The sequence below is a fragment of the Balaenoptera acutorostrata genome, chromosome 13 (genome assembly GCF_949987535.1).
Source record: "Balaenoptera acutorostrata chromosome 13, mBalAcu1.1, whole genome shotgun sequence".
NCBI classification, from domain to species: Eukaryota; Metazoa; Chordata; class Mammalia; order Artiodactyla; family Balaenopteridae; genus Balaenoptera; species Balaenoptera acutorostrata.
Genome location: NC_080076.1, coordinates 26,417,045 through 26,432,536, shown reverse-complemented (window position 1 = coordinate 26,432,536; position 15,492 = coordinate 26,417,045). Strand labels below are relative to the sequence as shown.

At 46.8% G+C, this 15,492-nt stretch overlaps 1 protein-coding gene across 7 annotated transcripts in view; it reads right to left on the bottom strand.

The window, feature by feature from the left end:
• ZBTB7C (zinc finger and BTB domain containing 7C) overlaps positions 1–15,492 on the bottom strand; it is a 376,550-nt gene that overhangs the window by 174,110 nt on the left and 186,948 nt on the right. The window contains exon 1 of one of the 7 annotated variants that reach the window (XM_057527135.1): positions 14,537–14,613. The exons of the other annotated variants lie outside the window; for them this stretch is intronic. The gene's annotated coding sequence lies outside the window, so the exon portion shown is untranslated. Of the gene's footprint in view, positions 1–14,536; positions 14,614–15,492 lie in introns of those variants that run through there. 7 annotated transcript variants of the gene reach the window in all.

The window sequence follows — 15,492 nt, the reverse complement described above, 5'->3', positions numbered from 1 at the left end:
TTGGCATGACACAAAGTTACCAAAAGTTCACAAGAAAATTCATTTAAAAATTCTGTCCTATGACACCAAAAGCACAAGTGACAAAAGAAAAAATAAATCAGACTTCTTCAAAATTTAAAACTTTTTTCCTTCAATGGACGTCATCAAGAAAGTGAAAAGACAACCCACAGAATGGGAAAAAAAAGTTTTGCAAATCATATACCGATAAAGGACTTTTGTCTATAATGTATAAAGACATGCTAGAGCTCAAAAATAAAAAGACAACCCAATTTTTAAAAAATGGTCAAGGGATCTATACAAATGGCCAGTAAGCATCTTTGCTCAACATCAGGGAAATGCAAATCAAAATCACACTGAGATATCACATCACACCTGTTAGGATGACTAGAATCAAGAAGTTAGCTAATAACAAGTATTGGCAAGGATGTGGAAAAACGGGAGCCCTCATGCACTGCTGGTGAGAGTGTAAAATGGTGCAGCCACTTTGGAAAGCATTCTGGCAGTTCCTCAAAAGCTTAAATACAGAGTTGCCATATGATCCAGCAATTCCACTTTTAGGTATATCCCCCAAAGAAATGAAAATATATGTCCACACATAAGCTTGTACATGAATATTCATACCACCATTATTCAAAATAGTCAAATATGGAAACAAACGCCCATCAATTGAATAGATAAATAAAATGTGGTATATCCAAATGGTGGAATATTTTCCAGCCGTAGAAAAGAATGAAGTTCTAATACATGCTACAAGATGGATGAGCCTTGAAAACATTATGCAAAGTGAAAGAAGCCAGTCACAAAAGACCACATATTACATGATTTCATTTACATGAAATGGCCAGAAGAGGCAAATCCATAGAGACAGAAAATGGACTAAGTGGCTTCCAGGGGTTGGAGGAGGGGAGAATGGGGAGTGACTCCTAATGGGTATAGGGTATCTTTTTGGGGTGATGAAAATGTTCTGAAATTAGACAGTGGTGATGGTTGCAAACTCTGTGAATTGATTAAACCCCCTCCCCCTTTTTTTTTTGGCCTCACCAGGCAGCTTATGGGATCTTAGTTCTCCGGCCAGGGATCAAACCCAGGCCTCCGGCAGCAGAAGCACAGAGTCCCAACCACTGGACCACCAGGGAATTCCCTAAAAATCTTTGAATTATATACTTTAAATGGGTGAATTGCATGATATATGACCTATATCTCAATTAAGTTGTTTTTAAAAATCCATAAAGTTTATAGGGAGAGGTAAAAGACACAGAATAGCCAACTCAATACTGAAGGAAAAGAACAAAGTTCGAGGACTGACACTACCTGACTTCAAGAAGTACTATAAAGCTATAATAATCAAGACAGTGTGGTACTGATGAAATAATAGACAAATAGATCAATGGAACAGAATAGAGAACCCATAAATAGACCCACATAAATACAGTCAACTGACCTTTGACAAAGGAACAAAGACAAAACAAAGAAAAAATTCTCTTCAACCAGTGGAGCCGAAGCAACTGTACATCCACGTGCAAAAAAATGAATCTAGACACAGATCTTACACCTTTCACAAAAATTAACTCAGAGTGGATCATCGACCTAAACATGAAATGCAAAACTATAAAACCCCTAGAAGATAACATAGGGAAAAGCCTAGATGACATTGAGCATGGTGATGACTTTTTAAATAAGAAGACCAAAGGCACAATCCATGAAAGAAATAACTGATAAGCTGGACTTTGTTAAAATTAAAATTTTCTTCTCTGTGAAAGACATGGTCAAAAGAATATGTGAGAAAATATTTGCAAAAGTCACATACAATAAAGGACTATTATGCAAGATACACAGCCCTTGAAACTCAACAATAAGAAAATGAACAAGCTGATTAAAAAATAGGCAACAGACCTGAACAGACACCTCACCAAAAAAGGCAAGTAAGCATATGAAAAAATGTTCAACATAATATGTCATTAGAGAATTGCAAATTAACACAAAAATGTGATACCACAAAATCCAAAACACTGACAATGCCAAATGCTGGAGAGGATTTGGGGCAATAAGAACTCTATTTATTGCTGGTGGGAAAGCAGAATGGTACACTCACTTTGGGAGACAGTTTGGCAGTTTCCTACAAAACTAAATAAACTCTTATCATACAATCCAGCAATCATGCTCCTTGGTATCTACCCAAATGAGTTGAAAACCTATATCCATACAAAATTCTGCACACTGATGTTTATTGCGGTTTTATTCATAATTACCAAAACTTGAAAGCAACCAAGATGTCCTTTAATAGGTGAATGGATAAGTAACTTTGGTACATTCAGACAATGGAATATTATTCAGCACTAAAAAGAAATGAGCTATCAAGTCATGAAAATACATGGAGGAAACTTAAATGCATACTACGAGTGAAAGAAGCCAATCTGGAAAGACTACATGCTGTATGATTCCAACTATACTACATTCTGGAAAAGGCAGAACTATGGAGACTAAAAGATTGATAGATGCCAAGGGTTTGGGGGAGGGAGGGCCGAGTAGGCAAAACACAGAGGATTCTTAGGGCAGTGAAACTATTCCGTAAGATACTACAATGGTGGATACATGTCATTATACATTGTCACAACCCATAGAATGTACAACACCAAGGGTGAACCCAAATGTAGACAGTGGACTTTGGGTGATTATACTGTGTTAATGTAGGTTTATCAATTGTAACAAATGAACCACTCTGATAATGGGGATATTGATAATTCATGTGTGGAGACAGGGGGCATATGAGAACTCACTGTACTTTCTGCTTTGCTGTGAACCTAACACTGCTCTTAAAAATCAAGTTTATTAATTAAAAAAAAAAATCCAGGGGCTTCCCTGGTGGCGCAGTGGTTGAGAATCTGCCTGCCAATGCAGGGGACACGGGGTCGAGCCCTGGTCTGGGAAGATCCCGCATGCCGCGGAGCAACTAGGCCCGTGAGCCACAACTACTGAGCCTGCGCGACTGGAGCCTGTGCTCCGCAACCAGAGAGGCCGCGGTAGTGAGAGGCCTGCGCACCGCGATGAAGAGTGGCCCCCGCTTGCTACAGCTGGAGAGAGCCCTCGCGCAGAAACGAAGACTCAACACAGCCAATAAATAAATAAATAATAAAAGTGTTTTAAAAAAAAAAAAAAAAATCCAAGCCAAGAGAAGAGATGGGACAAGTTAGTTTATGATTCATTGCTGAATGGCTGATGTGGTGGGTAAGGCCAGAAGTCACAGCAGAGAGCATCCATTCCAGACAAGGTGGAGTTTGGAGAGGTGAGTTAACCCAGGTGTGCGCAGGGGAATGTCGGCTGAGTTCAGGGGACCCCACAAGTCTTCCTCTCCACCCCACTGGGTGAGCCGCCACGTGTGGGAGCTACAAAGATCCTCAGAACCAACCCCAGCCAGGCACACAGTTTGGCCCAGACACCCGAGGGAGGGCTTCCCCTCCAGCCACTGAGAGAAGCCTTGCTCTGCTGCCCCCCGCCGGCTTGCCTACTTGGCTGGCTCCTTGCTCCAGGAGGGTCCAGACCTCCCTTCACCCAGAGAAAAGGCCCCCTTCTCAGATGAGGTAACCTCAGTGAGGAGCTGGCCTGACTTTGACTCACTCACTTGTCAAGCACTCTTTTTTTTTTTTTAATTGAAGTATAGTTGATTTACAAAGTTGTGTTAGTTTCTGGTGTACAGCAAAGTGATTTGGTTTTATATATATATATGTGTGTGTATATATATAAATATATGTGTATTCTCATATATATATACTTTTTCATATTCATACTGTAATGCGAGAACTTGCCCCACAGTTTCATATTCCCTGGTTAATACCCTTAGAACTAGCTGAAGATATCCTAATTGTACCAACTACATCTGCAACTGTGATGGAACTTAGATGTGTCAAGCGCTCTTCAAAGTGGTGTAAACACAGCATGAAAGAGATGGACAAGAGGCCTTGGAGCTTGTGAGGCGGGGGTGACAGGCAAAATGGACACAGCAGAGGGGTGACGGGCTCTGGGTAGGGCCAAAGCCAGTGGTGTTGGGCTGACGGTGGTGACTCAGGGTTGGTGGTCAGTGTTCTACCCGCAGGAGCCGCTGCACAAAGGCCTTTGGAAGGAATGAGGCTGCTGTGTCAGAGGAACAGGACCAGGCCTAGATGGCTTTATGCCCTGGGTGTGATCCTAAATCCCAGTGTCCCTTAACCTTCTCAATCTCCAGGACCTTGTTTTCAACGACACGGTGCCTTTACTTTGGTTTTCCTTTCCCCAAGCCACCCAGTGTCAGGAAATTAACCCAGCCAGGAGAGCGTGCTGCAGAAGAACCCTCAGTGAGGGTCCTAATCACGACTGTACCAGCGCATCCTGTGCTCGTGTTGAGCAGACCCACTCTTGCCCTGGGTGTCACCATCTTCACTGGCCTCTCCCACGCACACTGGGAGACACAATGGCCCCGACTGCAAAGCCTGCTGATGACGCTCACATGAGAACATTCCACATCCACCAGCACCTCATTACTCTTGACATAAGTGAAGCAAACACCTTAACTCTACCAGATCTGAAAAGAAAACTGCTAAATTTTAGACAATAGGAAGAACAGGGAAGAAAAAGCATGTGCTTTATCCAAATTTATTAACCTCTCCTTGGGGCACTGGTTCTGACTGCTCTGAACTAAAAGCAGTGCATCCCATGTGGTTAAAGAACTTGCCCGAGAACTTGGACCAGGATGAGAACTGGTGCTAAAGCAACAAGGGCACTGGCTAATGGACCACACTGAGGGTAGGAACGCCCTGAGCTTCCGAGTGTGGATGGCTCCATGGAGCTGTCAAAATGCAGGGCTGGGATGAAAAACGGCCTCCGAAACGCACAGCTCTGACGACCTGTGAGGCAAATGCAGGACGAGCTAAGTCAAAGCTACCTGGACTTGCACCAGCCTGTCCCGCCGTGAGAGCAGGCATCGCGTGCAGGCAGGGAGTGGGTGTCAGTGCCCAAGGTGCTGTGTGCTGCCTGCCACAGAGTGCCCGCCCGGAAGGGCTGGTGGCTTCTTTCCCTCCAAGTCCATTTTTTAAAATTGTAGTTAAAATATAGATAACATGAAATTTACCATTTTCGAGTGTACAGTTTGGTAGCGTTAAGCACATTCACACTGTTGTGCAACCATCACCACCATCCATCTCCAAAACTTTTTCATCTTCCCAAACGAAATTCTATACTCATTAAGTACCAACTGCCCAGTCCCTCCTCCCCCAGCCCCTGGCTACCACCACTCTACCTTCTGTCTCTATGAATTTGACTACTCTAGATATCTATATAAGTGGAATCATACAGTATTTGTACTTTTGCGATTGGCTAATTTCACTTAGCATGATGTGTTCAAGGTTCATCCGTATTGTAGCATGTGTCAGAATTTCCTACCTTTTTAAGGCTGAATAACATTCCATTGTACATACAGTCTATACAGACCACATTTTGCTTATCCATTCATCCATCAACAAACATTTCGGTTGCTTCCACGTCTTGCCTACGGTGAATAATGCTGCTGTGAGCATGAATGCACAAGTATCTGTTCAAGTCTCTGCTTTCTTTTGGATGTTCACCCAAAGAGGAACTGCTGGATCGTAAGGTCTCCACTTTAATGTTAGTTACCCTATCATACCTATGTGCTTTAAAAGTTCAGAATGCCACCAATTTTTTTTTGGTTTTGTTTTTAAAGTGAGCACAGTACAAAATAATAAATAAGTTGATTAATAAGTGTATCACCCCTGAGATCTGGGTTAAAAAGACCAGTCTCCACAATCCTGCTCACCATCCTTATTCCATCTTGATATTACCAGACCCTGAGGGGACATCCAAGCCAACTGTCTACTCAGTGCAGGATCCCTCCACAGGACACCCCAGCTCACTGGCGTCCACACTGGGTGGGAACACTCCCAGTGACTCTGAGCTCACTACCTCAGCAGGCAACTGACCGCACTGCAGTCCATTTTGATTGTTTTCAAGTTCTTTCTGGTGCTGAACAGCAATTTGTTTTCTCCAGTCAGCCACTAAAAAGGAAGAGCTCTTCTGTGGATCTGCTTGGCACGGGTGAAGCCTGAGGGAGTAGAAAATGCTGTCTTGGTCTCCAAGGCTCACAGTCTCGTAGTGGAGAGAGTGACGGCTGATGTAACTGAAGTTACATAATCAACTGAATCATTTAGGTTTAGGGGGCAAAATGAGTAGCAACAGCTGCACTGTCAAGAAGAATGGAGGGAGAAAGAGATACGGGTGGCTGGTTGTTGGCATTTTAACACGTGGCGATGCCTTAATCTGTAGGAGGAGCACCTCACGTGGTGAAAAGGTGGGTCCGGTGGCAGGACGGGGGAAGAGAGAACTTTGAGCAAGGGTCCAGCACACTGCAGCCCCCTTCCCTCAACCACAGTGGGTCAGAGCATTGGAGCAGCCGAGTGACTTGATCAGGCCCTTCTCGGGGTAATTGGTGTCGGTGCAGAGGGTGGGATGAGTGAGAGAGATGGAGGGAGATGGAGCCAGACTAAAGCTGAGGCGGAGGGAGTAAAGAGGAGGCCCCCAAAATGCCCATCATGGCCCAGAAGATGGCCTGGCAACTGGGGGTGCCGGACAACATCTGCCCCATGAGCTTCCATGGTCCACAGATGTGGTGCGGAGCCTTCAGGCCCGCTCACCGGGCCCACTGTCTGCTGCTGAGGGGCCTGGTGGACCCGACAACATCTGCTCTTGGGCCAGAAAGCCGAGGCCCTGCTTCACCCAGTTCACGCATGGGAGACCCGCTCGGAAAGCTGCTAGCCCAGCGCCTGCGCTCAGCTGCCAGCCCAGCTCCCTCTGAAGTCAGCACAGCTAGGTTCACTCACAGTCCGGTTTGGTCTGTAGCAAGTGCTGTTTGGATCACATTCAAATCAGGCACAGGCCAGGGCAGAGAAGAGATGAATTAATGCACGTCAGCCAAGTGCCACTTTGCTGAGGCTGGAATCCCAGCACCCACATCTGGGGTGGGAGCCTTGAATTTGCTCAGCGATGCTGGGCTACGGCTCAGACGGTGGCAATGCCTTACTTCCTCCCTACAGATCGGGGGAGAGCAAGGCAGACTCTAGGGAACAAGTATTTATTGAGCACCTGAGGGCCAGGCACCACACTGAGGGAGGGGGATAGAGCTCGGAACCCAAACTGTCAAGGGCCAACCCACGGAGCTCAAGTTTTCACCTGCATGCTGTCCTTACATCCCAGGTAACCAGGATCCCAACCTTCAGATTTTTCCCCACAGTCCAGTCTTAAATCCAGGTTCAGAGGGTCTCTACCCCATGGTGTGGGAAAATCAATAAACCCACCACCAGGTAGCAATAGTGACAGTGAAAAGTTATTAAGTGTCGTGTACTTTTCTAAGTGCTTTGTTAACTCATTTAATCCTTGGAATAACCCAATGATGTAAATATTACTATTGAGTCCATTTTCCAGTGGAGAAAATGGAAGCACAGAAGGGTAAAGCAACTTGCCTTGCACATCAGTTAAGTGGCAGAACTGGGTCTGTGCCTCTTATCTCTCACCACCGCCTCTCGCCTTCCCCGCTATCCCGCCCCTAGTGTCCCTACTATATGTTTCCTCTATTCTTCCCTCTACCCTGCCGCTAGCAAGCAATCTGTGAGCCCAGGATGCAGTTAAGTCTGCGTATGAAACAGGCCTGGCTCTAGGGTCTGCTCCCTACTCTCTGCCAGCTCCCAACCTGGATGACCTGGAGAATGACACACCTGTGAGATGTGTGAGATGCTTGCCCAGTAAGGGACTCCGGCCAAAGAGAGGACGAAGGAGTGTGCTGAGAGCAGGACCATCTTTGTACAAGATTTAAAAGGCATTTTCATGTCTATTCCTTCTTACCCACCCTGGGGTGTAACTAAGGCAGGCAGTTGCAGTATCACCCCCATTTCTCGGGTGGGGAAATTAGGGGCTTTATCCAAAGCTGGTCCTGGATGCCTGCCCCAGGGCAATTCCCTGCACACCAGGTTTCCGGAAGGAAGGTGAGAGGCTTCCCACACAGACACAGGGCACAAGGGATTATTTCTGTTTTCATATGTATAAATGTGACTGACATGGAACAATTACCAGAATTTACAAGCAGCCCCCCTACCTCAGAGGGCATGAGAAAGACTCTCCTTCAGCTTTCTCATCTCTCCATTGGACCTAGCAAGCAACCACCTCTGAAAACCTTGCACCCTGTGCTCCGCACCCAAAAGAACTCCAAGGGAAGCAGCTAGAAATCTGAAAAGGGGAGGGCAGGAGGCAGAGGTGGAGCTAGAACATCTCGGTCCAGAGGGTCTCTGACTCTGCTGCTGGGCAGCCCTGAGCTGCATTCTGAGATAGCAAGCCCCAAGCCGAGGCTCTGTGCCAGCAACATGTAAAAAAAAAAAATCCTGAAGACTAAATTGACAGGAAGATCCCAGCCCAGTAATTGCATGTGATTACATACTGGGCTCCTGGACAAAAGAGCTTCTCAGCTTCCTGAGGGAAGAGCTGGAGGATGGTTTTACACTGGGGCTTGCAGAAGGGATGCAGGGTCAGATCAGCCTTGAGACCAAGCAGTGTCTCAAGGGTCAGCCTTGAGACAGAGCAGTTATGGGTTTGCCCCAGCAGAGGTCCCCAACAAAGGCAGCAGTATTAGGATACGAGGTAAGGAATTTCCCCACGTGCATCCCTTCTAATCACCATCATTAACCTATTCTAGAAACCCAAGGGTTTCAGCCCCAGGTTCCCTGGCTCTCCCACACCGCCAGCCAGCAAACTAACAGGCAGTACATGTTTAACAGAGATATTCAATTAACCAGCTTTTTCAGGAGAGAGGGCAGGGGAAGAGGGGAAACTTACTGGATCTAGAATATTTTTTCCACTTGAGCACACTGCAATGAGTTATTTCACTGATAGACCCTTGTCATACATGTGCACACATGTGATATGTGTGTATAGAAGGGGTGAGAATGGTATCCCACCTTAGTTCTTCATTGGGCTAGCCAGAGAAGTGACCAGGAGTCCCAGGACTTAGTCCCAGTTCTGCTACTATGACGTTGAGTAAGTCACTTAACCTTCTTTAGCCTCAAGTTTTGTACCTATAAAATGGGAGAATTGCCTGTTCTCTCCTCCAGACCCTGCAAACAGGTGGGTTTCATGAAGAGGATCTGATTTAGAGACTGTTTGTTGTTTTCTGACCTAATAATCATTCTCTCCTTATGACTTAGAAACCTCGGTGACTTACCTACCTGGAAAATTACATTTCCAAGACAACCTTGCAGATAGAGGTGGCTAATAGGATATACGTAGCAGTTTCTAGGGGGGGTTCACATAAAAGCTCTTAAAAAGTCGCATTAGCTGGAGCTCCAGCAGCCATCTTGGACCATGAAGACGCTAAAGTAAGGATGGTGGAATGTTGTGATAAAAGTCCCAGATAACTGTCAATATTTCATACTGGCCCAAAATGTCTACCTCTGGGTTTCCTTTACTGGAAAAAAAATTTTTTTTTGAAATTATTTAAGCTGCTCTTGTTTATGATCTCTATTGCTAACTTAGTTTTCTAAGTGATACAGGGCCTGAATGCATTTACACTAATAACCTATTCATCCAGCATCTTATCATCAACTCCACAAAAGTCCATGAAAGTCACAAACCTAGAACCAGTGAAGAAACCTCAAACACGAGATCTGATTAAATAAAATTGAGGAGAACTGAATGCACGGGAGAAAAGAGCTGATATCAGCACAAGAAGAGCACAGACAGAAGCAATAAGTAGGTGCAGGGACCGCAGAGGACAGGGAGGGCCTCACACCGAGGGAAAGAAAGCAAACGAGGACAGCAAACACACTGTAGGTCTCAGCTCTGGAGCAAATGGCCCACACACAGTCTCAGATTCCCAGGGCACCACTGTACTTCACCAAAGGCAACCGTGGTAAGAACAGTTTTCCAGAACATTCGAGTGGTAATATGAGGAGTCCTGTCAAATAAGTCAATTCTTAAATCACAGTCAGTCTGACAGAGCTGGGTACCAAGGCCAGCACCATGGGTGACCAGCTGAGGGCAAGTCAACTAACCTCTCTAGGCCTTTCTCTTCATCCATAAATTGAGGATAATCACAGTAACTATTCAGAGTTGTTGTGAGTTACAGATAACGTATATAAAACTACATATTTTGCACAATGCTTGGCACATAGTAAATGCTCAATAAGTAATAGCTAAACAGACTCATACATATTCTACACAGTAGATGGCACTTGTAATGAAATCATAAAAGTGGATTCCGTATACTCTATTAACTCAGGCAGTTACTTTCATATATATAGCTGAAACATTTCCAATAGAATATAGGCTTGCCTTGTGATTTGCTTTGACCAACAGAATGCAGTGAAAGTGACCTGTGTAACTTCTGAGGCTTGGACTTCAAGAGGTCTTACAGCTTCTGCTCTCTCCCTTAGAATGTTGTCACTGTCACATGAAGACACAAAAGTTTGGCTCTTTAAGGATGAGAGACACATTTAGAGAGAACCCAGCCATTGTGGACTATCTCAACTGAGCCTAGACGTGTGAGTGACCCCAACCAACACCACACAGAGCCCAGCCCAAATTGCTGACCACAGAATGGTAAAAATATAAATGATTATTGTTTTAAGTCACTAAGTTTGGGGACTGTTTGTTACGCAGCAGTAGATAACTGATACAGGTCGATCCAGGAAACATCTCCAAGGCATCGCCTAAGCTTCTCCATCCTGGGCTATCCTGTAATGACAATCCCAAATGGATAACCTCTCCTCCCATCTTGGTTCTCACTTTCTCCCAAAGTCTTGGTCCTTAACACAAACACACCACTCAAGATGCTCTGTTAAGGGGATGCACATCTCAGTCCAAGGCTTTTAAACAATGGTAGGGCAGGAAGGGGTGGACTATGTAGGCATCTCAGGCCAACTTCCTCCCTTTAAAACTGAGAATACTGAGGGCCAGGGATTTTAAATTGTATGAGCATAACTCTTCTCTCCCCACAGTACCTGTGGGCAAAGTATGCATGTCATACACCTTCGCATCCTCCAGGTGCCACATGGGGCTTCACCCACAGTGGTGGCCAGTCTGTGTTCCCTGAGAGAGTGACTGTCCTCATCCAGCTCGCTAGCACTGCACTCTGCACCCTGAAAGCACAGGGACAGCGCCCCCCACCCCCGTCTCCAGCTCTGAGGAGAGCCACCCTCAGAAGAGCCCTGGCAAGGCTGTCTAGGCCATGAGGTTGGACAGGCATTTGGGAATTAAAAGGCCACAGTATTCTGTGTACAATCAGAGAAGAGAGAGATGCAAGTTCCACCCTTTCAGGCAGGTGCCTTTACAATTCTGAGAGGTTGTGGGTGAACCAGCTTGACACATCCTCTTCCCTTTGGCCAGTTCTCTAGTCACGAAGGAGGAGAGGCACCTATCATGGTCTTACTTGTAATGGCCTCTTCCAAACTCCATGAATTATTTTCAGATTCCATCGATCTGTTTGCTCCTAGTTCTCCCCTTGCCACAGGTATTTCAAATGATCCTAACAGTCTCAATGATTGTTTACATTGTTTATTATTATTATTATTGCCTGAAACCAAATTCTTTGCTAATTCTTTCAGACCCTAGTTAAACAGGCACTCTATTTTATTAAACACTGCTTTGCCATAGATTTTCATTGGACTAGTCTTTGCCCTCTAGTAACTAAAGGGGGAAATAGGAAAATTAGGAAAAGAAAAAAGTATAAAAAACACAAATAATGCTGCCTGGAAGGTATTATAATATTTTCAGGCATGGCAGGGGAAAGAGTCCCCATTCCCTCTCCTTCTCTCCCTCCCTCTCAAAATGAGAGAGCAGGAGTCGGAATGAAACATCGTGATGAGGGGGGATATTTACGGGCACAACTTCTTATTCCATAGGTAAAGCCTGATTCAGACAGTTGGCTCAATGAGGGAGGGCGAACTCTGTGAGGTGCTGTGATATAGCAATGGGAGAAGAGGAACAGGCACCAAGGAGACAGGTGAGAGGGCTGAGAAGGTGATGGAGAGGCTCTCAGGGAACCAGAAGATGCTTCCAGTCTCTCCATGAATGAAGAGGTTGCCATGATGCAGGGGCAGATGGGTGGGGAGTGTTCTCAAAGTGTGGTTCCTCGGCCAGGGAGAAGGACCGGCCAGAAAAGGACCAGGGAAAAGGACCGGCCAGAAAAGGATGACCTCAGGCAATAAGTAGCAGCAACAATCATACTAACCAACGTATCAATCATATTTCACCTGTGTGAGCCTCAGTTTCCTCATCTGCACCATGGGAGGAGTGAACCAGAAGATTTCCAAGGCCGCTTGCTGGTTCTCACCATGGGTGACTTTGTTCTGGGTGAGCCTGAGAGGAAATCCCTCCCCAAGCCTGCCTCTGGAGGGGAGGGTTTTGTGTGCCCTCTGCCTGGCACAGAAGACACCGGATCCTTGCCCGGTTGAGGGTGTGGGACTCCTGGCCTTTCTGCTAATGGGTGGAGCAGGGCCTCTTCCGTCCTTCCCTCACCTCCACCTCCTCCTCCCTGGCAGGACCCCCCTCACGGCCCCACCCCACCCTCTGGCCCGATAGCGGCTGCCAAGGGCAGAGGCTGCAGCAGGAAGGGCAGAAGCAGCCCTGGCTGCGTTGTGGTGCGCCCCCTCCACCGCCCACCTACAACCTGCCACAGAGGCCAGGACTCAGGAGGCTCTGAGCAGAAGTAAAACCAAAGACAGAGGTTCCAGCTCAGAAGGCATTCGACACACACACAGACGTGCACACCCACACATGCACACACACACTGCTATACACCCACACACTCTCACATGCTCACACACACTCATACGCACACACTCTAGACTTAACAACAAGGATATTTCTTCCCCCTTCCTTTATCCCCCACCTCCCTCAAAAGGAATCCATCTGGCTCTGCAGTGGCAACCACAGAGCTTCAGACCATCTGGAAACAGCAGCACAGAAGAGCTGTGCCAGGCTGGAGGTGAAGACAGCCAGGGTCAGGGGAAGGGGGCAGAGGATGAGGCAGCTGCCAGATGATAGTCGAAACTCTGTTCAACCCCCTCCAACCTGCCCACCCCCCCAAAATGCCCCCGAGCCTCTGTTGTCCACCTGGGCAGCTCGCCCCGACTCCGACTTTCTTCCTGCTCACCCACCCCTCCTGCCCCATTGACACCAGCACCCACTCTGGTGACATCCAGAAACAGCCACACAAAGTCTAATTTTAGCTCCAATCTTCCCTGGCTATGCTTGTGTGGTTTCTAATTATTTTATTCCCAAGATTTACTTTGATGGATAGTTATACATTTTCCAATTTACTGTACAGTGTCGTGTAAAGTGCCCTTAAAAAAAAAAAAAGCGTGGATTAGTCCGTGTTGTTAATTTCCCCAGCTCTAAGGAGAAATCTGCAGATAATCACCCGCCCTAGAAGCTCTGATTCAATCCGCATTTCCTTTAATACTAATAAAATGGACAGTTCATTTATAAGAAGTTCCCTAAAAGAGGGTATTGAAAAACATTATATTTCTTTTAAAGTTGTTAAAGGGCATAAATCCATTACTCAGATAGAGATCGCTTAATAATTTAATGCCTTTGGCTTGGCATTGTTCCCGGAATATTTTCACTTTATCTGTCTTTATTTTCAGGTTGGAACAAATTGAGGAATAATCAGCTCTGTTGGCGGGAAGTGTCTAAAAGTCCACAGGAAGGAATGGGGGAAGACTGGGGGTGGCGGGCGGTGGCGTTCTGCCCCCGGAGGCTGTCCGTCTCCCTCACAGGCCTTCAGCCTGGGGAAGAGAACTGGTGCGGGCGCTGAGGGCTGGCCCAGTCGAGCCAGCCTTCGCTCTGGGCCTCCACGTGGTGGGGCGTGTGTCCTGCGGGTTGCCTGCCCGGCTGCCTGGCTGGGGCCCACCCTCCCCCCTCCCTCCACCCAGCCAGGCAAGCAGGTGGGAGGGTCCACAGATAGAGTCTTTCTGCAAAGGGAATTAGTTTGCATTTTCTAAATAAAATCATTTACATGATGTATTAACCCAACCCCATAATTAAAATCATTAACATTTCTTTGTGCAGATTAGCAATAAAGAGAAACTCAGTGGAGGAATCAACATTCCTTCTTACAGGCTCATCAAACAACTCTCCCCTGAAGAAGGCTTGGAAGCTTCCGCCCCTCCCTCCCCCTCACCACACAAGGACCCTCAGCTGACTCATGGTACAAGTGCTCCTGCGATGTCTGCCCCAACCCAGCCAGAAGCCGCATCGAGGGGGAACCAAAAGGTTTGGGAAGCAACCCTGGACTGAATAGAAAGATGGCTGAACTTAAACCATGGCTCTCCAGGTCTCCAATTAAATCTCTTGTGTGTTCCTTCCCCTCTCTGGTCCTCAGTTTCCCCTTAAAATGAAGCCAATGAACTAAAATGATGCTTGAAGGCTCTTTCTAGTTCCCCAGAGCCATGGCAGATGTGCTGCTTCTGTGGGTAGGGACAAAGTTTTGGCCATGATTGGTACTCACCACATGTTTGTTGAAGGGAATTGAAGTGAACCTGCCAGACCAGTGAGCGGATGGGCGTGGGGGGAGGTGGGGATATCACCACATGCAGCACCGAGACGCAAGCCGCCAGTGGGTCCCCGCCAGAGGCCAGCCCGAGGCCAGTAGCATGGAGCCCTCACCCCGGCCACACTAGGGTGTGCCACCCTTACGGGCCCCGCCCATGGAGTGACCTCATCTGAACTCAGGGCAAAGACAAAGAGTTAAGGAAGGCGGCTACAGGAAGTGTAGCCAGAGGGCCCTGACATGCAGGAGGCCCAATTGGAGGAGACTCATGGTCCAAACTTCTCCCCTGGAGATAGCAGCCAGTTTCCCTGCACAGGTGGGCACAGCTAGTGATGCCAACAGCCACATCAATGAATCCCTGGGGCCCCTAGAAGGGGGGAAAAAGGTCGTAGTGTTGCAGGGAAAAGTGGGGCGTGAGAGGATGGTCACATCCCAGGTCTCAGGCAAGTCCCTGGGATGGGCTGCCAAGTGTGGGTTTCTTGGCTTCGCACAGGAAAGAATTCAAGAGCGAGCCATAGTAAAGTGAAAGCAGGTTTATTTAGAGGGATACACATTCCGTAGACAGAATGCGGTCCATCTCAGAAAGTGAGAGCGGCCCTGAAATATGGGGTGGTTAGTTTTTTAATGGGCTGGGTAATTTCATAGGCTAATGAGTGGGAGGATTATTCCAACTATCTTGGAGAGGGGCAGGGATTTCCAGGAATTGGGCCACCGCCCACTTTTTGACCTTTTATGGTCAGCCTTGGAACTGTCATGGCGCTGGTGGGTGTATCATTTAGCTTGCTGATGTATTACAATGATTGTATATTGAGGCTCAAGGTCTAGTGGAAGTTGACTCGTTCGGCCATCTGGGACCTAGTTGATTCTAACCAGTTTATGTTGTGTCCTCAACAGCTATGTCATTCTTTTAAAGG